Source organism: Callorhinus ursinus, unplaced genomic scaffold, assembly GCF_003265705.2.
Source record: "Callorhinus ursinus isolate GAN/ISIS: 27379988/994484 unplaced genomic scaffold, GSC_fseal_2.0 scaffold9, whole genome shotgun sequence".
Taxonomy (NCBI): domain Eukaryota; kingdom Metazoa; phylum Chordata; class Mammalia; order Carnivora; family Otariidae; genus Callorhinus; species Callorhinus ursinus.
Window position 1 is genome coordinate 2,711,232 of NW_027397071.1, and position 26,707 is coordinate 2,737,938.

At 39.0% G+C, this 26,707-nt stretch overlaps 1 protein-coding gene and 1 pseudogene across 2 annotated transcripts in view; one reads left to right on the top strand and one right to left on the bottom strand.

Annotated features, from left to right (window-relative positions):
• Positions 1-26,707, bottom strand: part of MAN1A2 (mannosidase alpha class 1A member 2) — a 198,909-nt gene that overhangs the window by 157,851 nt on the left and 14,351 nt on the right. The window lies entirely within an intron of this gene.
• LOC112824568 (heterogeneous nuclear ribonucleoprotein D-like pseudogene) lies at positions 10,350-11,390 on the top strand (annotated as a pseudogene).

The following is a 26,707-nucleotide window of genomic DNA, read 5'->3' on the forward strand; positions in this document are numbered from 1 at the left end:
GGCGCCTGGCTGGCTCAGTCGTAAAGCCTGTAACACTTGCTCTTAGGATTGTGAGTTCAAGTCCCAACGTGGGTGGAAGAGATTACTTAAAAAATAAAATCTTTAAAAAAAATAAAACCTTAGAGCAAAGGAGAAAAAGAGAACTTTATCAACCTAATAAAAAAAACAGCAATCTTAATGGTGAAACTGTAGAAGCATTCCCTTCAAAATGAGGGAAACAAGTAAGAAAGCTCACCATCAAAACTTTGAGGGAGAAGGAGCAAGACCGCAGAGGAGTAGGAGACCTAAATTTCATCTGGTCCCAGAAATTCAGCTAGGTAGGGATCAAACCATTCTGAACACCTACGAACTCAAGAGGAGATGGAAGTAAAGAATAGAAGCAAGTCTCTGAACAGAAAAGCGACCACTTTCTGGAAGGTAGGACCTGCGGAGAAGTGAATCCAAGGGGATATTCGGGAGGATAGACGGTGGGGGAGGGGGCCTCCGTCAGCCACTTCTGGCAAGTGATGGAGCAGCGGAGCCCAAAATCGGAAGTTTTAGAAGGCTCTCCGCTGAGGGACGTCACTCCAGTGGCTAAGCTGGGGGGGGGGGGTGGACCCCTCGCTGGGACAGTGTGGTCTCAGGACCCGCAGGGTCACAAGAAGATGGGGGTGCCTAAGTGCGGCAGAGCTCCCGGGTATCGCGGAGCCGGGAAGCTGGCTGCAGAGACAGAGCCGAGGTGTGGACTCTCAGCTCGGGGTTGACATACACCGTGATCCGCGGCCCAGTTGGGCCACTGCTCCTCCAGCAGGGACCCAACAAGCGGCAGATCCGGGGAGACTCCCCTTCCTCCCCTGGGGAGGAGTGGCGCAGGAGCGCACCACAGGGATATGCTGGGTTTGGAGACTCCACACCGAGTAGGGTGCCAGAGATAGAAATGCTCGGTCACAAGCCGGGTGTGCAGGGAGTGTGACCGGAGACGGGGAGACAGGAGTGACTGACTACTTTTCTCTGTGGGCGCACTGAGGAGTGGGGCCCTGAGTTCTCGGCCGCTCCGGCGGAGATTGGAGGCCACCATTTTCACTCTCCTCCTCCAAAGCTGTACGGAAATCGTGCAGGAAACAAAAGCGCCGGAGAGAAAACCCCAGCAGATTACTTAGCCCGTACCCAGCAAGGGCGGGGCAATTCTGCCTCCAAACCACGGCAACAGGCCCCTCCCCCAGAAGATCAGCACGAACAGCCAGCCAAGCCCAAGTTTACTGATCAATGAGAACGGCGAAACTCCAGCACTAGGGGAATACTGCACATAGAATTCATGGCATTTTTAACATGATTCATTAGTCTTTCAAATTAATTTTTTTAATTTTTGTTGAATTTTTCTTTTTCCCTTTTTCAATCATCTTCTCAATCCCTTTTTTTAAAAATATTTTTTCTTTTTCATTTTTAGACTCACATTCTATCCCTTCATTGTAGTTAACCTTATTTTGGGTATATATATATATATATGTTTTTCTCTCTTTAAAATTTAGGGATACAGTTTCTTCTAAGAGATCAAAATACACCCTAAATCTCTAGTGTATGGCTTTTGTTCTAGTCTCCTGCCTGATCACATTCTCTCTTTTTTTTAATTTCTCTTCTTTCTTTTTTAAACCAACTTATCAATTCCTTTTATAAAATCTATTTTCATTTTCATCTTTACAATCATATTCCAACCCTTCATCGTATTTACCCTTATTTTGGTACATATATAAGCTTTTCATTCTTTAAAATTTTGGGAGGCAGTTTTTTTTTTTTTTAAGATTTTATTTATTTGTTTGAGAGAGAGAGAATGAGAGATAGCACGAAAGGGAAGAGGGTCAGAGGGAGAAGCAGACTCCCTGCTGAGCAGGGAGCCCGATGCGGGACTCGATCCCGGGACTCCAGGATCATGACCTGAGCCGAAGGCAGTTGCTTAACCAACTGAGCCACCCAGGCGCCCAGGAGGCAGTTTCTTCTAAAAGACCAAAATACACCCAAAATCTAGTGTGTGGTACTAATCTATGCACCATCCTGATCACATCTGATACTTTTTTTTAATCTTTTTCTCTCTTTCTTTTTCCTTTCTTTCCCTTTCTTTTCCCCCAGGTTCAGGTCTCTTCTGATTTGTTTACTGTATATTTTTCTGGGGTCGTTGTTACTCTGTAAGCATTTTGTTCTCTCATTCATCTATTCTCCTATGGACAAAATGACAAGACAGAAAAAAAATCACCTGAAAAAAAAAAAGAACAAGAGGCAGTACCAACTGCAAGGGACCTAAACAATACGGACATTAGTAATATATCGGAACTAGAGTTCAGAATGATGATTTTAAAGATACTACCTGGGCTTGAAAAAAGCATGAAAGATATGAGAGAAACCCTTTCTGGAGAAATAAAAGAACTAAAATCTAACCAAGTCGAAATCAAAAAGGCTATTAATGAGGTGCAATCAAAAATGGAGGCTCTAACTGCTAGGATAAAGGAGGCAGAAGAGAGAATTAGTGATATAGAAGGCCAAATGATGGAAAATAAGAAGTTGAGAAAAAGAGAGATAAAACTACGGGATCACGAGGGCAGAACTCAAGAGATAAGCGATAAGATAAGATGAAACAACATTAGAATAATTGGGATTCCAAAAGAAGAAGAAAGAGAGAGAGGGGCAGAAAGTATATTGGAGCAAATTATAGCAGAGAACTTCCCTAATTTGGGGAAGGAAACAGGCATCAAAATCCAGGAGGCACAGAGAACCCCTCTCAAAATAAATAAAAATAGGTCAACACCCCGACATCTAATAGTAAAACTTACGAGTCTCAGAGACAAAGAGAAAATCCTGAAAGCAGCTCGGGAGAAGAGATCTGTAACCTACAATGGTAGAAACATTAGATTGGCAACAGACCTATCCACAAAGACCTGGCAGGCCAGACAGGACTGGCATGGTATCTTCAGAGCACTAAATGAGAAAAATATGCAGCCAAGAATACTATATCCAGCTAGGCTGTCATTGAAAATAGAAGAAGAGATAAAAAGCTTCCAGGACAAACAAAAACTAAAGGAATTTGCAAACACAAAACCAGCCCTACAAGAAATATTGAAAGGGGTCCTCTAAGAAACAAAAGAGCCTAAAAGTAACAAAGACCAGAAAGGAACACAAACAATATACAGTAACAGTCACCTTACAGGCAATACAATGGCACTAAATTCATATCTTTCAATAGTTACCCTGAATGTAAATGGGCTAAATGCCCCAATCAAAAGACAGAGAGTATCAGACTGAATTAAAAAACAAGACCATCGGGGCGCCTGGGTGGCTCAGTTGGTTAAGCGGCTGCCTTCGGCTCAGGTCATGATCCTGGAGTCCCAGGATCGAGTCCCACATCGGGTTCCCTGCTCAGCAGGGAGTCTGCTTCTCCCTCTGACCCTCTTCCCTCTCGTGCTGTCATCTCTCATTCTCTCTCTCTCAAAAATAAATAAATAAAATCTTTAAAAAAAAACAAGACCATCAATATACTGTCTGCAAGAGACTCATTTCAGACCCAAAGACACCCCCAGATTGAAAGTGGGGGGGTGCAAAACCATTTACCATGCTAATGGACACCAAAAGAAAGCTGGGGTGGCAATCCTTATATCAGAAAAATTAGATTTTAAACCAAACATTGGAATAAGAGATGAGGAAGGACACTACATCATACTTAAAGGGTCTATTCAACAAGAAGATCTAACAATTGTAAATATCTATGCCCCTAACATGGAAGCAGCCACTTATACAAGGCAATTAATAACAGAAGCAAAGAAACACATAGAAAACATAATAACAGTGGGGGACTTTAATACCCCCCTCACTGAAATGGACAGATCATCTAAGCAAAAAATCAACAAGGAAATAAAGACTTTAAATGACACACTGGACCATATGGACTTCACAGACATATTCAGAACATTCCATCCCATAGCAACAGAATACACATTCTTCTCTAGTGCCCATGGAACATTCTCCAGAACAGATCACATCCTAGGTCACAAATCAGGTCAACCGGTACCAGAAACTTGGGATCATTCCCTGCATATTTTCAGACCACAATGCTTTGAAACTAGAACTCAATCACAAGAGGAAAGTCGGAAAGAACTCAAATACATGGAGGCTAAGAAGCATCCTACTAAACAATGAATGGGTCAACCAGGAAATTAAAGAAGAGTTAAAAAAATTCATGGAAACCAATGAAAATGAAAACACAACTGTTCAAAATCTTTGGGATGCAGCAAAGGCAGTCCTGAGAGGAAAGTATATAGCAATACAAGCCTTTCTCAAGAAACAAGAAAGGTCTCAAATACACAACATAACCCTACACCTAAAGGAGCTGGAGAAAGAACAGCAAATAAAGCCTAAACCCAGCAGGAGAAGAGAAATCATAAAGATCAGAGCAGAAATCAATGAAACAGAAACCAAAAGAACAGTAGAACAGATCAACGAAACGAGGAGCTGCTTCCTTTGAAAGAATTAACAAGACTGATAAACCCCTGGCCAGACTTATCAAAAAGAAAAGAGAAATGACCCAAATCCACAAAATCATGAATGAAAGAGGAGAGATCACAACCAACACCAAAGAAATACAAACAATTCTAAGAACATATTATGAGCAACTCTATGCCAGCACATTAGATAATCTGGAAGAAATGGATGCATTCCTAGAGATGTATCAACTACCAAAATCGAACAAGGAAGAAATAGAAAACCTGAACAGACCTATAACCACTAAGGAAATTGAAGCAGTCATCAAAAATCTCCCAACAAAAAGCCCAGGGCCAGATGGCTTCCCAGGGGAATTCTACCAGACATTTAAAGAAGAATTAATACCTATTCTTCTGAAACTGTTCCAGAAATAGAAATGGAAGGAAAACTTCCCAACTTGTTTTATGAGGCCACCATTACCTTGATCCCCAAACCAGACAAAGACCCCATCAAAAAGGAGAATTACAGACCAATATCCTTGATGAACATGGATGCAAAAATTCTCACCAAAATACTAGCCAATAGGATCCAACAGTACATTAAAGGATTATGCACCACGACCAAATGGGATTTATCCCTGGGCTGCAAGGTTGGTTCAACATCCGCAAATCAATCAATGTGATACAATACATGAATAAAAGAAAGAACAAGAACCATATGATCCTCTCAATAGATGCAGGAAAAGCATTTGACAAAGTACAGCATCCTTTCTTGATCAAAACTCTTCAGAGTATAGGGATAGAGGGTACACACCTCAATATCATAAAAGCCATCTATGAAAAACCCACAGCGAATATCATTCTCAATGGGGAAAAACTGAGAGTTTTCCCCCTAAGGTCAGGAACGCCGCAGGGACGTCCACTATCACCACGGCTATTCAACATGGTATTAAAAGTCCTAGCCACAGCAATCAGACAACAAAAAGAAAGAAAAGGCATCCAAATTGGCAAAGAAGAAGTCAAACTCTCCCACTTTGCTGATGATATGATACTTTATGTGGAAAACCCAAAAGACTCCACCCCAAAACGGCTAGAACTCATACAGGAATTCAGTAAAGTGGTAGGATATAAAATCAATGCACAGAAATCAGTGGCATTCCTATACACCAACAACAACACAGAAGAAAGAGGAATTAAGGAGTCGATCCCATTTACAACTGCACCCAAAACCATAAGATACCTAGGAATAAATCTAACCAAAGAGGCAAAGAATCTGTACTCTGAAAACTATAAAATACTCATGAAAGAAACTGAGCAAGATACAAAGAAATGGAAAAATGTTCCATGCTCATGGATTGGAAGAACAAATACTGTGAATATGTCAATGCTACCTAGAGCAATCTACACATTTAATGCAATCCTTATCAAAATACCATCCACTTTTTTCAAAGAAATGTAACAAATAATCCTAAAATTTATATGGAACCAGAAGAGACCCTGAATAGCCAGAGGAATGTTGAAAAAGAAAAGCCAAGCTGGCGGCATCACAATTCTGGACTTCAAGCTCTATTACAAAGCTATAATCATCAAGACAGTATGATACTGGCACAAAAACAGACACATAGATCAATGGAACAAAATAGAGAGCCCAGAAATGGACCCTCAACTCTATGGTCAACTAATCTTCGACAAAGCAGGAAAGAATGTCCAATGGAAAAAAGACAGTGTCTTCAGCAAATGGTGTTGGGAAAATTGGACAGCCACATGGAGAAGAATGAAACTGGACCATTTCCTTACACCACACACAAAAACAGTCTCAAGAATGAAACTGGACCATTTCCTTATACCACACACAAAAATAGACTCAAAATGGTTAAAGACCTAAATCTGAGACAGGAGTCCATCAAAATCCTAAAGGAGAACACAGACAGCAACCTCTTTGACCTCAGCCGCAGCAACTTCTTCCTAGAAACATCGCCAAAGGCAAGGGAAGCAAGGGCAAAAATGAACTATTGGGACTTCATCAAGATAAAAAGCTTTTGCACAGCAAAAGAAACAGTCCACAAAACCAAAAGACAACCGACAGAATGGGAGAAAATATTTGCAAATGACATATCAGATAAAGGGCTACTATCCAAAATCTATAAAGAACATATCGAACTCAATACCCAAAGAACAAATAATCCAATCAAGAAATGGGCAGAAGACATGAAAAGACGTTTTTCCAAAGACGACATCCAAATGGCCAACAGACACATGAAGAAGTGCTCAACATCGCTCGGTATCAGGGATATCCAAATCCAAACCTCAATGAGATACCACCTCACACCCGTCAGAATGGCTAAAATGAACAAGTCAGGAAACGACAGATGTTGGCTGGGATGCGGAGAAAGGGGAACCCTCCCCTACACTGTTGGTGGGAATGCAAGCTGGTGCAGCCACTCTGGAAAACAGTATTTAGGTTCCTCAAAAAGTTGAAAATAGAGCTACTGTATGACCCAGGAATTGCACTACTGGGTATTTACCCCAAAGATACAAATGTAGGGATCCGAAGGGGTACGTGCACCCCAGTGTTTATAGCAGCAATGTCCACAATAGTCAAACTATGGAAAGAGCCAAGATGTCCATCGACAGATGAATGGGTAAAGAAGATGTGGTATATATACACGATGGAATATTATGCAGCCACCAAAAGGAATGAAATCTTGCCATTTGCAATGACATGGTTGGAACTGGAGAGTGTTATGCTGAGCGAAATAAGTCAATCGGAGAAAGACATGTATCATATGATCTCACTGATATGAGGAATTCTTAGTCTCAGGAAACAAACTGAGGATTGCTGGAGTGGTGGGAGTTGGGACAGATGGGGTGGCTGGGTGATAAGACACTGGGGAGGGTTTGTGCTATAGTGAGCACTGTGAATTGTGTAAGACTGTTGAATCACAGACCTGTACCTGTGAAACAAATAATATATGTAAAAAAAAAAAGAAGATAGTAGGAAGGGAAAAATGAACGGGGGGAAATTGGAGGGGGAGTCGAACCATGAGAGATTATGGACTCTGAGAAACAAACTGAGGGTTTTAAAGGGGAGGGGGTGGGGGGATGTGTTAGCCTGATGATGGGTTTAAGGAGGGCACATTCTGCATGTAGCACTGGGTGTTATATGCAAACAATGAATCATGGAACACTACATCAAAAACGAACGACGCAATGTATGGTGATTAACATGACATAATAAAATTTATAAAATGCAAAAAAAAATTAAAAAGTTTATTTGATTGTACTGGATGTCTTAGCCAGCAAACTAAAAGAAGATGAAAATACAAGAAAAATTTCAAAGTCTTCTGTCATTGATAATATGATTTATACACTGGAAACCCAAAGAATCTACAAATTATTAGAAACCAGAATGCAGCAAGAGAAGGAAACAAACAGAAAGGAGGCCCCCAATAAAGGTCACTGCCCTTCCTTCTCACCCTTTGGGTCTCACCTGTCTAGACTCCAAGCATTCAAACTTCCACTGACACAGTCTTTTCTCTTAAGGTAAAATCACTGTTTACATCAGCTTTCATTCACATCCATTATTGCACTGCTAAGATTTCCAGGCCCTGTCTTCTGATTTAGATTTAAGAAACATAAAAGCCCTTAAAGATAACTTCTCTAAAGCATTATAAGTGAGGAATTTTATTAAAGTGACTCTTACTAATCTCCAAATTCTAATCATCCTATGGGTTGACTAAAAAACATGCTGAATGATTCAAAAATGTAATGCTATCTTCCAAAAGAGAAATGACAATGACCTATATGATGGCCTTTTTAAATTTTTTTATTTTTTTTAAGATTTTATTTATTTGAGAGAGACAGAAACAGAGCACAAGCTAGCTACTTATGCACAATCATAGGCCAAGAATGGTTTTAGGAAACGACCACAAGATAGTCAGCAACAGCTACAGAATATACTGGAATAACAATATTCTACAAGGCTCAGTGGCAAGTGCCTGAAAGAATTTAATACCTTCCAAAAGAAATGCCACTGCTTCAAGGTCATAAAGGAAGAACTCCTTAAACTCAAGCTAACCAAGAGTTAAAACAATGCTAATTATTTTCAGAGGGTTGTTCACAAATATATAGTCTAAGATGATTCTTCATAGCAAATGAACGCACTCTACGTGCACAGAACACACTGTCATACAAACGACAAAGAACTTCCTGAATGTTACCATTTTAAGCTAAACCGTGTACCTTCTGGTGTACAGATTTGTAGTTAAGAACCAAACAGCACAAACTCTATCACATTTGGGTTCCCTATTCCATAAGAGTGAATCCATTCTTAAGAAAACACATTAAAAGGAAAGCACAACTGTTCACCAAAATAAGTAACTGGTCAGTCACCTGAAAAAAACTGAAAGAGATTCAAAGTGAAATAAAATTCACTGAGAAATCCAACGACCTCAAGTTTCCATACCAAATCCACTTACTTTGGTCATGTGGGCCCCATAAAATACCAAGTTCTTTCATGTTCCCGTTTTAATAACGCAGCTCCTGAACCATCAACACAATTCACTATCTCTATCTTAAATTTGGTCAGATATAGGTAATCCATATGGCTATCAAAAAAATTTGTCTACAACAGAGAACTGTTATAGATCAATCTAACTACATTTTAGGGAATTTTAGTTTGAGTTAATGGTAATTTCAGGTTAAATCACTAGTTATCAGTTATTGAATTAATTTCAGCTTAACTCAATGATAATCAATAAATGTCTACCAAATGTGAGGGGCACTGAGCTAGGTGCAGGGAATACAAAGAAAAATAAGGTATTATTTGCCCACAGAAATTAACAATCCCATGCAAAGAAAGTAAATGCAAAATGAGTGGATCACAAAAAGGGAAGTAAGTAACTACAGGTGGTGTACCAGGGACTGTAGGTTAGACAGAAGAAGTAAGTTATCCACAGAAAAGGTATTCTCGAAGCATACACATATGCCTTGAGAAGATTTACATAGGAAAATAGTTTAGAAATGCATGATCTTCAGGGCACCTGGGTGGCGCAGTCAGTTAAGCGTCCTGACTCTTGGTTTTGGTTCAGATTACCATCTCTGGGTCATGGGATTGGGCCTGAGCCCCACATCAAGCTCCGCACTGAGAAAGGAGTCTGCTTGGGATTCTCTCTCCCTTCTCCCTCTGCCACTCCCCCTCTCTCTCTAAAATAAATAAAAATAAATCTTGGGGAAAAAAAAGAAATGCATGATCTTCAAATACAAATTAAAAGTAAAAACATGAGTTTGCCAAACAGATTAAGAAAACATGGGCATGCTAGGCATAAAAGGGATAGTATATAAAGATATCAAAGTGACACAACACACCAGTTAGTTGCTGTGGATGCTAAATCATAGTGTGTGTGGTGGGAGAGGGTATGGTACAGTAAAGTAAAACAGACTGAACATAACAAGGAAGCTGGAGAGGACAAAGTCTTAATTATGAACAGAGCTTTCATTGCATCCTGATGACAAAAGGAAGCCACTAAAGGACTTCTACTTGAAAATGGCATGCCTGTACTTAAATCTTAAAAACAAAAAAAAATGCCTCCTGAGGACTAACATGGTGGCAAGGGAGTTAGGAAGGAAAATGATACAGGAAATGGGAGTCAGGAGGTCACCCAAGCAAAAAACGATAAGGACCTAATAAAATCCCTCTAAAGTGGATAGGGAGAGGTGGGACCAAATATCAGAGACCTAGACAGGCAGGACCAACAATAAGTTTAAGTGATTAAATGTGAATGGGAAAAGGAGTTGTATGATGGGTTTTTCACTCTAGTGACTAGATAGAAAGGGGTAAGCATTTACCAAACAGAAAATAGAGAGGGCGGCTCTTCCGCCGCCATTTTAAATCCAGCTCCATACAACGCTCCGCTGCCGCTGCTGCCGCGACCCGGACGGCGCGCCAGCACCCCACGGCCGACAACTCCGCCACCATGGAGCACATGAACGAGTACAGCAACACAGAGGAATTCGCAGAGGGATCCAAGATCAACGCGAGCAAGAATCAGCAGGATGACGGTAAAATGTTTATTGGAGGCTTGAGCTGGGATACGAGCAAGAAAGATCTGACTGAATATTTGTCTCGATTTGGGGAAGTTGTAGACTGTACAATAAAAACAGATCCAGTGACTGGAAGATCAAGAGGATTTGGATTTGTGCTTTTCAAAGATGCTGCTAGTGTTGATAAGGTTTTGGAACTGAAAGAACACAAATTGGATGGCAAATTGATAGACCCCAAAAGGGCCAAAGCTTTAAAAGGGAAAGAACCCCCCAAAAAGGTTTTTGTGGGTGGATTGAGCCCAGATACTTCTGAAGAACAAATTAAAGAATATTTTGGAGCCTTTGGAGAGATTGAAAATATTGAACTTCCCATGGATACAAAAACAAATGAAAGAAGAGGATTTTGTTTTATTACATATACAGACGAAGAGCCAGTAAAGAAATTGTTAGAAAGCAGCTACCATCAAATTGATTCTGGGAAGTGTGAAATCAAAGTTGCACAACCCAAAGAGGTATACAGGCAGCAACAGCAACAACAAAAAGGAGGAAGAGGTGCTGCAGCTGGTGGACGAGGTGGTACTAGGGGTCGTGGACAAGGTCAAGGCCAAAACTGGAACCAAGGATTTAATAACTATTATGATCAAGGATATGGAAATTACAATAGTGCCTATGGTGGTGATCAAAACTATAGTGGCTATGGCAGCTATGATTATACTGGGTATAACTATGGGAACTATGGATATGGACAGGGATATGCAGACTACAGTGGGCAACAGAGCACTACGGCAAGGCGTCTCGAGGGGGTGGCAATCACCAAAACAATTACCAGCCATACTAAAGGAGGATGTTGGAGAAAACAGGAGGAGATTGCTAAAGTTAACCCATCTTGCAGGACGACATTGAAGATTGGTCCTCTGTTGATCTAAGATGATTATTTTGTAAAAGACTTTCTAGTGTACAAGACACAACTGTCCAACTGTATATAGCCGCCAATTAGTTTTGTTTTTACTTTGTCTTTTGCTGTGTTATGACTCGATGTGGATTTGTGTTTATACAAATTTTATTTGTATGATTCCATGTTAAACCTCAAATAAATGCTTCCTTATGTGATTGTTAAAAAAAAAAAAAGAAAGAAAATAGAGAGGGCGCCTGGGTGGCTCAGTTGGTTAAGCGGCTGCCTTCGGCTCAGGTCATGATCCTGGAGTCCCGGGATCGAGTCCCACATCGGGCTCCCTGCTCGGCGGGGAGTCTGCTTCTCCCTCTGACCCTCCTCCCTCTCATGCTCTCTCTCCCTATCTCATTCTCTCTCTCAAATAAATAAATAAACAGAAAATAGAGAAAAGGTCGACTTGGAATAAAGGGAAAGAGTGACAAAGAAATGAGTAAGTATGGTTTTAGACATTGTGTTTAAAAAAGCCAACAAAGCAAGCAGGTTAAGATCTCCGGGGCTGAAGACATGCATTTGGAAATCATCAGCCTACAGGAGGGGCTGACGCTCCCACCTAACTGTTCACTTATATGGGTGAATTTTATGGTATGTAAAGTAAATCTCATAAAGATGTTTATTAAAAAGTAGGAGCAGTTATGTGGATATCAGACAGTAGTTTTCAGAGGAGGGATAAAGCAGGTTTTATAATAACAGGGTTAATACATCAAGAGAATACAGCAAGAGAATATAACAATGTAAACATTACACATCTAATCAGAGGGTTTCAAAACATATGAAGCAAAACTGACTGAAATAAAAGGAAAAACAGACAAATCCACAGCATATTAGGCAAATCCAACACGCTTCACTCAGTAACTCATAAAAGAAGAAGGAAAATAAGTAAGGACATAAAAGACGAGCAACACACCATCAACCAACCTGACCTAAATGACATTTATAAAACACACTACAGCAAAATACACATTCTGTTCAAATGTAAATAGAACATTTACCAATACAGACCACTTTCTGGGCTGTAAAACAAGTCTTAATAAATTTAAAAGGATTCAAACCATAGAGTATGTTTTTTGCTATAGAATTGAAGTGGCAATCAATAAAATGAAGGGATCTAGATAATCTCCAAATATTTGAAACCTGAGTAATACATTTCTCAATAATTAAGGGTCAAAAAAGAAATCAAAAGTGATACTAGATGATACAGTGGTGGATGCATGTAAGTATGCATATATTAAACACTACTGAGGGCACCTGGGTGGCTCAGTCATTAAGCATCTGCCTTCAGCTCAGGTCATGATCCCAGGGTCCTGGGATCGAGTCCCGTGTCAGGCTCCCGGCTCAGCAGGGAGTGCCTCTGCCTGCCGCTCTGCCTACTTGTGCTCCAACTCTCTGTCAAATAAATAAAATCTTTAGGAAAATTAATAAATAAATAAACACCACTGAAATGTACACTTTAAGTCGTTGAACTATATGGTATGTGAATTTGATCTCAATAAAGCTATTTTTTAAAAAAAATTAAATCAGAAAGTGGCTTGAATTAAAAGAAAATGCAAACATCAGAATCTGTAGGTGAAGCTCAAGGAATCCTTACAGAAAATTCACAGCACTAAATGCCTGCATGAAGAAAAGAAGAAAGGTCACAGGGACAGTTCTAGCATAACCAATCCAAATTAGAAAGATCTTAGATGAAGGACCTCAGGTTCTAACTTAATAGAAAAAGAGAAAATTAAACCTAAAACTAGCAGAAGAAATAATAAAAGTGAAATGAAAGAAAAAATTGAAGACTGAGCAAAACCAATGAAACAAAAGGCTCACACTGAGATTTAAAAAAAAAAAAGATAAATTTCTGACAAGACTAATAAAGAAAGCCACAAATTATAATAACTAGAATGAAAGCAGCAGCATAACTACAATACTACAAATATAAAGTTACAGTAAGAGACTGTTTTTTACAAGGTTACACCAAAAATTCAACAATTTACACTCCTTGCTTAAAAAAAAAAAAAATACTCAAGTGGACTCAAGAGAACCTAGACTACTACCTGAACAGCCAATATCTATTAAAGAAACTGAATGTGTACATAAAACTTTCCATAGAGAACTCCAGCAGTTCAGATGATTTCACTGGTGAACTCCACCAAGTATTTAGAGAAGAATCAGTATCAGTTCCTCAGAAACTCAGGAAACTGAAGAGGGAATACTTCTCAACTCCTTTCATGAGGGCATTACTCTGATACCAAAACAGACAAAAATAATAACTACTCCTTGTGAACAGGGAAAGAACTTCTATGATTTAAAAAATACGTAATGACTGAATGGAGTTAACATTCAAAAATCAAACGATGCAAGTCACCATATTAACAGACTTTTAAGAAATGACTATATGATCATCTCAGTAGATACAGAAAGAAAATGTGGCAAAATCCAATTCCTATTCCTGATTAAAAAAAAAAAAACTCTCAGCAAACTAAGAATGTAATGCAACTTCCTAATCCAATAAAGGGCATCTATGAAAAACCTACAGCTAACATCATCCTTAATGGTAAAAGACAGAATGCTTCCTCCTGAAGATAAGGAACAAGGGAAGGATGCCTACTCTCACTACTTCAATTCAAAAATGTATTAGAGATTCTAGCCAGTGCAAAAGGGCAAGAAAAAATAAGCAACCACTTCAGAAAGAAGGAAGTAAAACTGTATTTATTCACGGACAGGACTGTAGAAAATCTATAACCCTAACTCTAATCATATTTTGCAATTTTGCACCTTTCAGACTATGCACATGGTAACCACTCCTCCTTTGGAGTCTTCTCTGTTCTGCCCTGATGAGTTCATATGCATTTGTAAAAATCCCACTCTCTATATCCAGCATTCTCTATATTCCCCACCTTTTTTTCTTTTTCCAACTTTGAGATATAACTGACATAGAACATTGTATAAATTCCAGGTATATTAACATGTTGACTTGATAGATTTATATATGGCAAAATGATAACCACCACAGCATCAGCTAACATCTCCATCATGTTATATAATTATCATTTATTTGTGATAAGAACATTTAAGACCTACTCTCTTAACAACTTTCAAGTATATAATATAGTATTGTTAAACCATAATCACCATGCTATATATTAGATCCCCAGAACTTGTTTGTCTTGTAAGTGGAAGTTTGAACCCTTTGACCCAACATCCTCCCATTTCCCCCACTGCCAGCCCCTGACAACCACAATTAAGTCTCTGTTTCTATGATTTTGGCCTCTTTATATTCTACTTACAAGTAGAATTTGTCTGTGTCTATTTTTATGTGAGGACCATACTGTTTTGATTACCATAGCTCTATAGTATACTTTGAAGTCAGTAAGTGTGATGTCTCCAGCTTTGTTCTTCTTTCTCAGGATTGCTTTGGCTATGCAGGGTCTTTTGTGATTCCATATGAATTTTAGGATTGTTTTCTCTAATTCTGTGAAAAATACCAGTGGAATTCTGACAGGAATTGCACTGACTCTATAGATAGCTTGAGGTAGTATGAACATTTTAACAATATTAATTCTTGGCGCCTGGGTGGCTCAGATGGTTAAGCGACTGCCTTCGGCTCAGGTCGTGATCCTGGAGTCCCGGGATCGAGTCCCACATCGGACTCCCTGTTCGGCAGGGAGTCTGCTTCTCCCTCTGACCCTCCCCCCTCTGATGCTCTCTCTTTCTCTCTCTCAAATAAATAAAATCTTAAAAAAAAAAAAGTATTAATTCTTTCAGTCCATGAGCAGGGATATCTCTCTCCAATCGTTTTTATCAAAATCCTGTAGTTTTCATTGACAGATCTTTCACCTCCTTGGTTAAATTTATTCCTCAGTATTTTATTATTTTTGATGTTATTGTGAATGGGATTGCATTACTTCTTTTTCAGATAGTTTGTTAGTGTACAGAAACATAACTGATTTCTACATGTTTATTTTATATCCTGCAACTTTACTGAGTTCGCTGAATATTCCCATCTTTTTTATGGTGGAGTCTTTCCGGGTTTTCTACACATAAGATCATATCATCTGCAAAGACAATTCTATTTCTTCCTTTCCAATTTGGATCAGTCTTTTATTTAGTTTGCCTGCTTGCCCTGACTTCGATTTCCAGTACTATGTTGAATAGGAGTGATGAGAGTGAGCACTCTTGCCTTATCTTAGATCTTAGAGAAAAAGCTTTCAATCTTTGCTGAATATGATGACAGCTGTGGGCTTATCATATATGGCTTTTATTATGCTGAGGTATGTTCCTTCTATACCCAATTTACTGCGAGTTTTTATCATGAAAGGATGTTGTATTTTGTCAAATGCTTTTTCTTCATCTACTGAGATGATCATATGACTTTTATCTTTCATTCTATTAATGCAGTGTATCACATGTATTGATTTACATATTTGAGGCCACCTTTGCATCCCAGGAACAAATCCCACCTGATAATGGTATATGATACTTTTAATGTGAGGCCGAACCTTGGTTTCCTAATACTTTATTGAGATTTCTGCAGTTTTCTCATCAGGGATATTGGCCTGCAGTTTTCTTTACTTCGAGTGTCCCTGTCTGGCTTTGAAATAAGGATAATGCTCATCTTATTAAATAAGTTTGGGAGTACTCCCTCGTCTTCAATATTCTGAAGAGTTTGAGAAGAACTGGTCACCTTAATTTTTCCTTAAATGTCTGGTAGAGTTCACCCATGAAACCCTCTGGTCCTGGGCTTTTCCTTGTTTTTGTATTACTGATTCAATTTCCTCTTTCTTCATGATTCAGACTTGATAGGTTGTATGTTTCCAGGATATATCAATTTCTTCTCCATTACCCAATTTGTTGGCATGTATTTGTCCTTAGTACTCTCTTATCCTTTGTATATCTGCGCTATCAGTTGTGTCCTCTTTAATTTCAGATTCTATTTGTGTGGGGTTTTTTTAAGATTTTATTTATTTATTTGACAGAGAGCAAGATCAGGAACACAAGCAGGGGGAGTGGGAGAGGGAGAAGCAGGCCTCCCGTGGAGCAGGGAGCCCGATGCAGGGCTCGATCCCAGGACCCTGGGACCACAACCTGAGCCGAAGTCAGACGCTTAATGACTGAGCCACCCAGGTGCCCCATGCCTTTTCTTTTTTGCTTAGCAGTGTAGGTAGAGGCTTGTCCATTTTATCTTTCCAAAAACACAGCTCTTAGTTTGGTTGATCTTTTCTATTGGTTTTCTGGTCTCCATTTCAGTTCCTTTTGCTCTTTTCATTTCCTTCCTCTGCTAACTGTAGGCTTCATTTGTTTTGTTTGTTTTTTTCTTAGTTCCTTGAGATTTAAAGTTAGGCTATTTATTTAAAAATCTTTTTTTTTCCTTAATGTAGGGGTTTATCACTATAAACTTCCCTCTCAGAACTGGTTTTGCTGCATCCCATAAGTTTTGGTATGTTGTGTTTCCATTTTCGTATGTTTCAAGGTATTTCTGGATTTCCCTTTGGACTTCTTTAATCCACTGATTGTTCAAGTGTTGCCGAATTTCAACATACTTATGAATTTTCCAGCTTTTGTTCTGTAATTGATTTCTAGTTTCAGACCAGTTATTGAAAAAGTTACCTGGTGTGATTTCAATATTCTTATATTTATTAAGACCTATTTTGTGACTTATCCTATGATCTATCCTGGAAAATGTTCTGTGTACACCTGAGATGGATATGTATTCTGCCCCCTTCTCCCTCTCTTCTTCTGTAACAACAATAATTTGCAAATTGGTTCTTCTGATAGTATCCCAAAGATCACATAGGTTTTCTTCACTCTTTCTCATCTTTCTTCTTTATTCTCTATTGCATGTGTAATTCCAAAGTTTCTGTCTTCTATCTCACAGAATCATTCTTCTGCTTGGTCCATTCTGATACTGGTTCTCTCTACTGCAGTCTTCCTTTCTTTCATCAAATTCTTCAGCTCCAAAATTTGGTTCTTCCTTATGATTTCTATCTCCTTGTTAATCTTCTCACTTTGCTCATGTATCGATTTTGTTCTCTGTGTTTTCTCATAGCTCACTGACTTTCCTTAAAACAGCTATTTTGAATTTTTTATCCATTGCATTCATCAATCTCCATGTCTAGTTACTGGAAGTCTATTGTGACTACTTGGTGGTGTCATGTTTCCTTGGTTCTTCATGTTCTTTGGGAGTTTTTGCATTGCTCTCTCTGCAGCTGAAGTATCAGTCACCTCCTCTAGTCTTTACCAACTGCCTTCTGGGGAGAATAAATGCCTTCCATCAGCCCTGTTAGAAATTCTGAGACTTTCTATCGATACACCTGCTTCATACTTCTTGTTCCCATTTGTGGGAGAATTCTCGATTTTGTCTGCCTTTTCTCAATCCTACGATGCACCAGGTGGAGTGCTGACTGCCTCTTTTGTTCTCCTAAGGGTGGCACGACAGCACAAGTTTGTGCTCTCTCCCTGAGCCACAGATTTGGGGTGCCTAAGTTTGCCTTCAGGAGCACAAAGATCTGGCTCCACAGTGGGAGGAGGTATATGGCACAGGGAATGCTGAGGGTGCCCATGGGCCGCTGAGGGAATCTACAGGTGAGGCTTTTCCAGCAACTCAGGGGTGAGCGTCTTGATGGGGGTCCATGAAGCAGTTAAGAGAATCTACATCCCTTGAATGTCCAAGAGTCCTTTCTGCCACTATCCCAGTCTTTTCTCACATCTCAGTCAGGGAGCTCCCAATTTAGTACACTAGATGGGAGGAGAGAGAAATGAGTCTCTCTGGCAACATCCAGCATAGCTGGGGAAGCTGGATGTTCACTTACCCATTCTGCCTTTCCCCCGTGGGAGAAATCATGGGCTGAAATGGGCTCTGGTCTGAGGCTGTGCTACTTTGGGGGAGGGCTGATTCAGGTAAGGCCAAGCTGTTCCTTTTACCCACTCCAGTGAGTCCAAACTCATATATTTTTTTGCTCCCACAGAGTGCTGGAACTTCTCTTCTAGAAACGTGGATGCCCACCAAGGCTCTCTTGTCCACAGGTGAATGTCTCAGTGTTCTCCAGGGGCTTCAGACTGCAGCTAAGAAAGGTTAAATCCAGGTCAAAGGCCAGTCTGCAGGGTCCACAGCCAGGACAGAGGTCTCTTTGCCTATTATCTGATGGGGTGGGCAAGATTCCTCCTGGGTCTTTTGGTGTATAATGCTGATTGCAAAGCCCCCACAAAGGCACTTTTGTTCATGGATAGAAGCTGAAACATTGTTGTGGGTGGTAGGGCACAAAAATGAGGGACATCTTATGCAACCATGATGCTAACATCACTCTTCCCATAGCCCTTTATTTATAAATCTTATTTTCATAGTTATCATTTTTCTATAAGTTTGTTAAACTTTTTAAGTTTAGGGCATTATCTTACTCTGTTATATTCCCACTGTTTGAAACATAGTACTCAATAAATACCTGATGAATAATGAATGAATGATCACATGGAAAGCCACCTTAATTTTCATCATGTTTCTCAGATCCTGTTGTTTCATCTTGATCATCTACGTCTACCATACTTATTTCATCCCTCAACAATAAATATAGTGCTAAGTTTGTTTCCTTCATGTGATCATTTTGATTACAATCTCTCTCACGTATCTGGGTTTTTTTTGGTTTTTTAAATATACTTTATTTATTTATTTGACAGAGACAGACACAGCGAGAGAAGGAACACAAGCAGGGGAGTGGGAGAGAGAGACGCAGGCTTCCCGAAAAGCAGGGAGCCCGATGCAGGGCTTGATCCCAAGGACCCTGAGATCATGACCCAAGCCAAAGGCAGACGCTTAACGACTGAGCCACCCAGGCGCCCCTCATGTCTCTTGTTTTTAACCCAACCGATTTTTACAATTTATTTGGAAGGCCAAAAAACCCCACATTTTGTCAATTTGCTTCTTCCCTGAGGTGTTGCTCTCCTGAGATTAAAATCTAACGCACAGACAGAGCAGGCGCACAGATAACCAAACCACACATGCCAGAATCCATTATAAAACAAACCTTGTGAGAAATTCAAAGTGTTTTCTTATCATTTAAAAATATATAACGAAGAAATAGTAAAATCTCTACCCGAGAACAGAGGTTCTAAATAAAACAAAGCCTGGCCATCCTGCAGTGAATCAGAAACTGAAAACAGGTATAAAACTCAAAAGCAAAAGAAGAAACTATTATGTACACAGTAACTCCCAGCCTCTTTCTTTCAGCTTCAATATTTTATAAGACTTTATTTCATAATGTTCTTTTGTCTTAGAAGGTGACTGACTCAGTATTTTAAGTAGTCCTTTTAACTAGCTAAGAAAGTATAAAGAATGAAAGTTGATGGTTTTCTGATTATTATAAAGATCCTCTCTCCCCAAAAATCATAATCATCAAAAAGTAACCATTAAATGGAGGCCAGAGACAACACTTATGCTAGACTGATTATAAGAAATCATCAATTCATATATGCACCATTATGTTTACTGCAGCATTATTTCCAATACCAAGATATGAAAGCAACCTAAGTATCCATCAATAAACGTATAAATGTCATGTAAACATATCATGGAATATTACACAGCCATAAAAAATGAGATCTTGCCATTTGCAACAACATGAATAGAAGGTATTATGCTCAGTGAAATAAGTTGGACAGAGAAAGTCAAATACTATATGATTTCACTCATCTGTGTAACCTAAAAACAAAACAAACGAACATATGAAAAACCAGCAACAGACCCATAAGTACAGAGACCTGGTGACTGCCAGAGGGGACGGGGTGGGGGATGGACAGAATGGATGAAGTGGAGTGGGAGGTACAGGTTCCAGTCATGGAAGTTAGAATAAGCCAGCAGGATGAAAGGCACAGCATAAGGGATATAGTCAATAGTACGGTAATGGCACTGTATGGCATTGTATGGAGACAGATGGCAGCTACACTTGGGGCAAGCACATAATCACTATGTTGTACACCTGAAACTAATGTAACACTGTGTGTCAACTATACTTAAATTTAAAAAAGAGAGAAAAAAAGAAATCATGTTCAAAACAAAACTATAGGTCACTAAAGGTCATCTGTGAAGACATAAAGACAGTTTACTCTAAATGTTCTTTTTAAAAAGGTTTTGTTAACGTTACTCCTTATTTTCCTGTGAACTAAAACATTATCCATTCAGACTTTAGTGCAGCCCCTGGCCCAAAGCTGCTGTTTTCACCATAAGCATCTTTACCAAGTACCCCCTGCCTACACCTGAAACATAAGATTCAGGAACAAAGCAGTAGCCACCTCTCTTGTTCCTGGTCAGCTCTGCCTTCCCATTTTCTAGTTTTGAACCTTCCTTTTCTTGTTTCTCTAATTTTTCTTCTGGTTCATATCTTCCTTCTCCACCTAGCCTCTTCAAACTGACAACTTGCTTCTGTGGTCTAAGTTTATTTGGTTTCTCCCGAAGATGCTATCTCTTAGAAATGAATGTATCCCTAAAAATTCACATAGACTGAATGTCTGTATCCCTAAAAACTTGTATATTGAAACTAACCCTGAACACGATAGTATCTGGAAATGGGGCCTTTGGGAAGTAATGAGGGTTTAGACTGCATGAGGGTGAGGCCCTCATGATGGGATAAGAGGCCTTAGAAGGAGAAAGAGAAATCTCTCTCTTTTCTCCTCTACACCCTTCCTGCCTTACCTAAGCACAAAAGACAAGGTCATGTGAGGACACGGCAAGAAGGCAGCCACCTGCAAGCCAGGAAGAGAGTCTTCACCTGAAACCAAATCCTGCTGGATCTTGATCTTGGACTCTCTAGCCTCTAGAACTGTGAGAAATAGATTTGTTATTTAAACCATTCACTCTGGTATTTTGCTATGGCAGCCCACACAGACTTAGACCCCCCTATCCTCAGCTCCAAGCCCTGCAGTCCACAAACTAGTGATAACCCAAATGTTTTTAATTTTTTAAGATTTTATTAAAAAGTTTATTTATACACCCATTGTGAGGCTTGAACTCACCTGAGACCAAGAGTCAGTCACACACTCCACCAAATGAGCGAGCCAGGTGCCCCCAAAAGTTTTTAATTTTAATGAAGTCCAACTTATCTATTTTCTTCTTCTGTTGCCTGTGTTTTTGGTGTCCTATCCAAGAAATCATTGCCAAATCCTATGTCATGAAGCTTTTCCCCTAAGTTTTCTTCTAAGAGTTTCATAATCTTAGCTCTTACATTAGGTCTTTGATCGATTTGAGTTAATCTTTGTATGTGGTGTTGAAGATTTTTTTTTTTTTTGGCTTGAAAAGGAATAAAGTCCCTGAACTAAAAGAAAAGTACCAAGAAGCAAAGCAAGGAAGTAAGAAAGAAAGCTCAAACTAGAGGGTACAGACAGTGAAGTAAAAGAGGCCAATAATAATTTGCAGCCCTTCATTAAGATAATCCATATAATCCAGTGTTTCTCAAATGCACTATGGGCATTTGGGGCAAGATAATTCAATTCTTTGTTGTGCAGAATACCAGGGCACTGCAGTGGTTAGGATTCCTGGTGCCCATCCACTAAATGCCAGTAATGCTACCCTTCTCATCAGTGTGACAAGCAAAAAATGCCCTCATGCTTCCAACAACCCTCTAAGGGGAGAATACTGGCCCCTATTTTAAACCACTGCACAGAAAGTACTGAAAGGGTAGAGTCTAGAAAGACTGTTTATATCTACATTTCTAAATAGCACAGCACAAGTAAAAATTTCATCCACAACTACAATACCAGTCACTGTAATAAAATTTATGGTTCTTTTCAATTTACCTTAGGTTTCTTAAGATGTTAATACGTAATCCCTTAACTAAATTTGAGGAATTCACCACTATACTGGAAGCAGAATCCCTTCTCTTCCTATAGAAGTCAGAAGGTTCAAGATAGTTTGTCTTTCTATCATCTAACAACAAGACAAGAGTCTATAACCCACACTTAGGCAATCAGATGCTCTGGCTGGGACTACAGAGCTGAAGTGACATAAACAAGGACTCAATTTTAGAAATAACTCAGGAAGCAGATCCAGTGTCAAAAGGTAGCAAAGTGGGAACCTGGGTGGCTCAGTCGCTTAAGGGTCTACCTTCGGTTCAGGTCATGATCCCAGGGTCCTGGGATCGAGCCCCGTATCAGGCTCCCTGATCAGTGGGGAGTCTGCTTCTGCCTCTCCCTCAGATTATGCTCCCTCTGTTTCTTTCTCTCTCTCTCAAATAAATAAATAAAATCTTTAAAACAAAATAAAACAAAAAAAAAAGGGTAGCAAAGCCATAACCAGTGCTCAGTGACAGCAGCACTAACGGTGGTACACTGTTTCTTGAACTTCACTATGGTTCTGCATACCTAGCTTCCTTTAAAGCCTATTTTCTAAACCTAGTTCTCTAGCCTTTATATCAATTCTGAAAGCCAAACAATATCCTTCCAATAAATACCTTTTTAAACATGCATTACACTTGGTTTCTACTGTCTGTATCCAAAATTCCTCTACTATAATTTTTTTAATGCAGACGGAAGAGGTATTCCAGGACTATGCCATGCCTTTGACTCACTCTCAAATGTTGGTGAGGCAATTGCAACCAATGTAGAATGAAAAATTCTGACCCACCACCACCACTGAAAAACAGAGGAGTTCCACCTAATGCTTTAAACTCCCAAGTTATTCTGAATATGGCATAAATGAGAACAAGCTGGAGAGGAGGAAGGCAGTCAACCAACCCATAATTACTAATTACTATTACTCACTGATAAAGAAAGTACTTTCAGGAATCTGGGAAGAGACCTGGGACTTGGCAAAGCACTAACCTATATAGCCTGCTCTCCTGCAAAGCTATTCTCATACCTGAGTTGCCAACTGCTATAACTTTCAGCAAGGCTAAACTCAGTCACTCCTGTGAAGAGGTCCTCCTGATCATCTGCTCAGTTCAAAACCATCACCTGAGGGAGACTACAGGGCTCTCCAGAGAAAAGGCCATGACAAAAGGGATCCATTTTGCCTAAGGTGAACTACTGGCTATTCAACTCCAAGTCTACAAAAAAGAGGCCCCTCATAGACTGCCCCACTGACTGTTCATCTGGACCTAATTAAAGTCCATACACTAAAAGGGGTTCCTGGGTGGCTCAGTCAGTTAAGCATCTGCCCTCAACTGAGGCCCTAATCTCAGGCTCCTGGGATCAAGCCCTGCATGGAGCTCCCTGCTCAGTGGGGAACCTGTTTCTCCCTCTCCCTCTCCCTCTGTCTGCTCATGCTCTCTCTCTCTCAAACAAATAATAAAATCTTTTAAAAAAATAAAAATTTATTTAAGAAGTCCATACACTAAAAACAAGGAAGCCAGATAGCACCAGTGAGTAAACCCAAATCTTCAATTCCATATCTACTCTTCTATACTTTCCTTCATGATGCTGGGGCTTAGACTCTGCAAATTATCCCTCTCTTTTATCAACTGGCTTCCTACTAGGTTTAACCAATAAGCAGTACTAAAGGGAAACTGGAAAGCAGCAGGCTGGGATCTTGATAACCTAATTCTAAAATACTTATGGATGTCAATTCATCAAGAAGATGTAGCAATTATAAATATATACATAATAATTATAAACACCAAACAAAAAAAACCCAAAATGTATGAAACAAGCATTGATAGAACTGAAGGAAGAAACAGGCAATTTTACAATAATAGTTGGAGCTTCCATACTCCACTTTCAATAATGGCTAGAACAGAGATGATGTAACTAACTAAAATCAGAAATAAAAATGGAGACATTACTGCTGACCTTACAGAAATAAAAAAGATTAAAAGACAGTACTATAAATAAGTGTACACAACCAAATTAGAAAACCTAGATGAATTGGACACATTCCTAGAAACACACAAACTACAAAAAGTGACTCAAGCAAAAACAGAAAATCTAAATAAACCTGTAAAAGGTAAGGATATTGAATCAGGAACCAAAAACCTCCCAAAAAAGAAAGGCCCAGGACCAGATGGTTTCACAAGTAAATTCTACCATGTTCAAAGAATTAACACCAATCCTCCTCAAACTCTTCCAAAAAAATAGAAGAGGAAAGAACACTTAACTCATTCCATGAAGCCAGCATGACCCTGATATCAAGCCAAAGATACCACAAGAAAACTACAGACCGATACCCTTTAGAAATACAGATGCAAATATCCTCAACAAAATGCTAGCAAACTAATCCCAACAGCATATTAAAAGGATTATACATACCATGAGCAAGCAGATTTTATCCCAGAAATGCAAATGTGGTTCAACACAAGAAAATCACAAAATGTAATACACCACATTAATGGAACAAAGGGAATGAAACACATGATCATCTCAACTGATGCAGAAAAAGCATCTGACAAAATCCAACACCCTTTCATGATAAACATACAGCAAACTAGGAATATAAAGAAACTTCCCTCAACATGATAAAGGGCACTTATAAAAACCTCACAACTAACATACTCAGTAGTGAAAGACTAAAAGCTCTCCCCCTAAGATCAGAAATAAGGCAAAGATGCCCACTTTCACCACTGCTATTCATTATACTATAAAGTTCTAGCCAGAGCAATTAGGCAAGAAAAAAAAAAATCAAAAGAATCCAAGTTGGAAAGGCAGAAGTAAAACTACCTCTATTCACAGATGACATGATCCTGTATATACAGAAAATCCCCAAGAATCCACAAAATGACTACTGGAGATAACAAACTCAGTAAAATCGAGAGCACAAGCTCAACACACAAAAATCAGTTACGTTTCTATATATCACAAATGAAAAATCCAAAAAAGGAAATTAAGGAAACAATTCCATTCATAATAGCATATAAAAGAGTTAGATACTTAGAAATAAATTTAACTAAAGAGGTGAAATACTTGTGTACTGAAAACTACAAATATTGCTGAAAGAAAAAGAAGACGTACATGATGGAAAGATATAGTCATGGATTGGAAGACTTAATATTGTTAAAAAGGTATGACTGCTCAAAGCACTCTACAGATTCAACAAAATCACTATGAAAATTCCCACAGCTGTTTTTGCAGAAATCGAAAAGCTGATCCTCAAATATATAAGGAACTGCAAGTGGCCCCAAATAGTTAAAACAATCCTGAAAAAGAATAACAATGTTTGCAGCACTCACATTCCCAAATTCAAAACTTGCTACAAAGGTTCAGTAATCAAAACTGTGTGGTACTATTCTAGGTCATGAATTCCTATCTCTGAATGCATTTTCGAGATTATGTTGTATTATATTCTCTTGCATGTGAGGTGTGTGCAACCCCAGTGGTGGAGAATCATGAGATACCTATTTAAAATAATGTCTCTCCCTCTGTCTGCATCTCTTTCTGATTCTGATTGCTCTCTTTTTCCCTCATCCCCATTCTCTCTAAAATGTATGTACATTTTTAGAGGACTTTAAGTCCTATTAAGCTCAGACCAAATGGCCTTTTATATCTATGACTGATGCTAACATAAGGTCCATTATTTAATTTTTTATATATTAAATAATAATGATTTACTTTTCATGATAATGTGGAACTAAATGGGTAAAAGCTATGTAATTTCAAGAACAACAACAAAAAAACCAGTGTGGTACTGGCATAAAAGGACAAATATATACAGATGAAAGGAACAGAACTGAGTGTTCAGAAATAGACTCATACTAGTGCAGACAACTGATTTTCAAAAAGGGTGCCAATACTGTTCAATGGGGGGAAAAAAGTTTCCTCAATAAATGGTGCAGGAACAACTGAATAGCCACACATAAAATAATGAAGTTGGACCCCTTTCTCATACCATACACCAAAGGTCAAAATGGATCCACAACCTAAATATAAAAACTCGGTATTAAAAGACAGTACTATACTATACTTAAGAATCATAAGGTCAAAAAAATCTTAAGAAAATAAGAGTCATAAAAATCTTAAGAAAATAAGAGTAAATCTTTGTGACCTTGGTTTGGTAATAAATTCTTAAATGACAACAAAAGCATAAGTAACAAAAGAAAATAAATTGGGCTTCATCAAAATTAAAAACTATTTACATGAAAGAACATTTCCAAGAACGTGAAAGATAATCTACAGGAAGGGCAAAAATACTCACAAACCATCAATCTGATAAGGATCTAGTATCCAGAAGATATAAATATATCTTACCGCTCAATAACAAAAGGACAAACCACCCAATTTTTTTTAAAGGGACAAAGTACTTGGGTGGACGTTTCTTTAAAAAAAGATACACAAAGGGCCAATAAGCACATGAAAAGATGTTCAATATCAGTAGTCA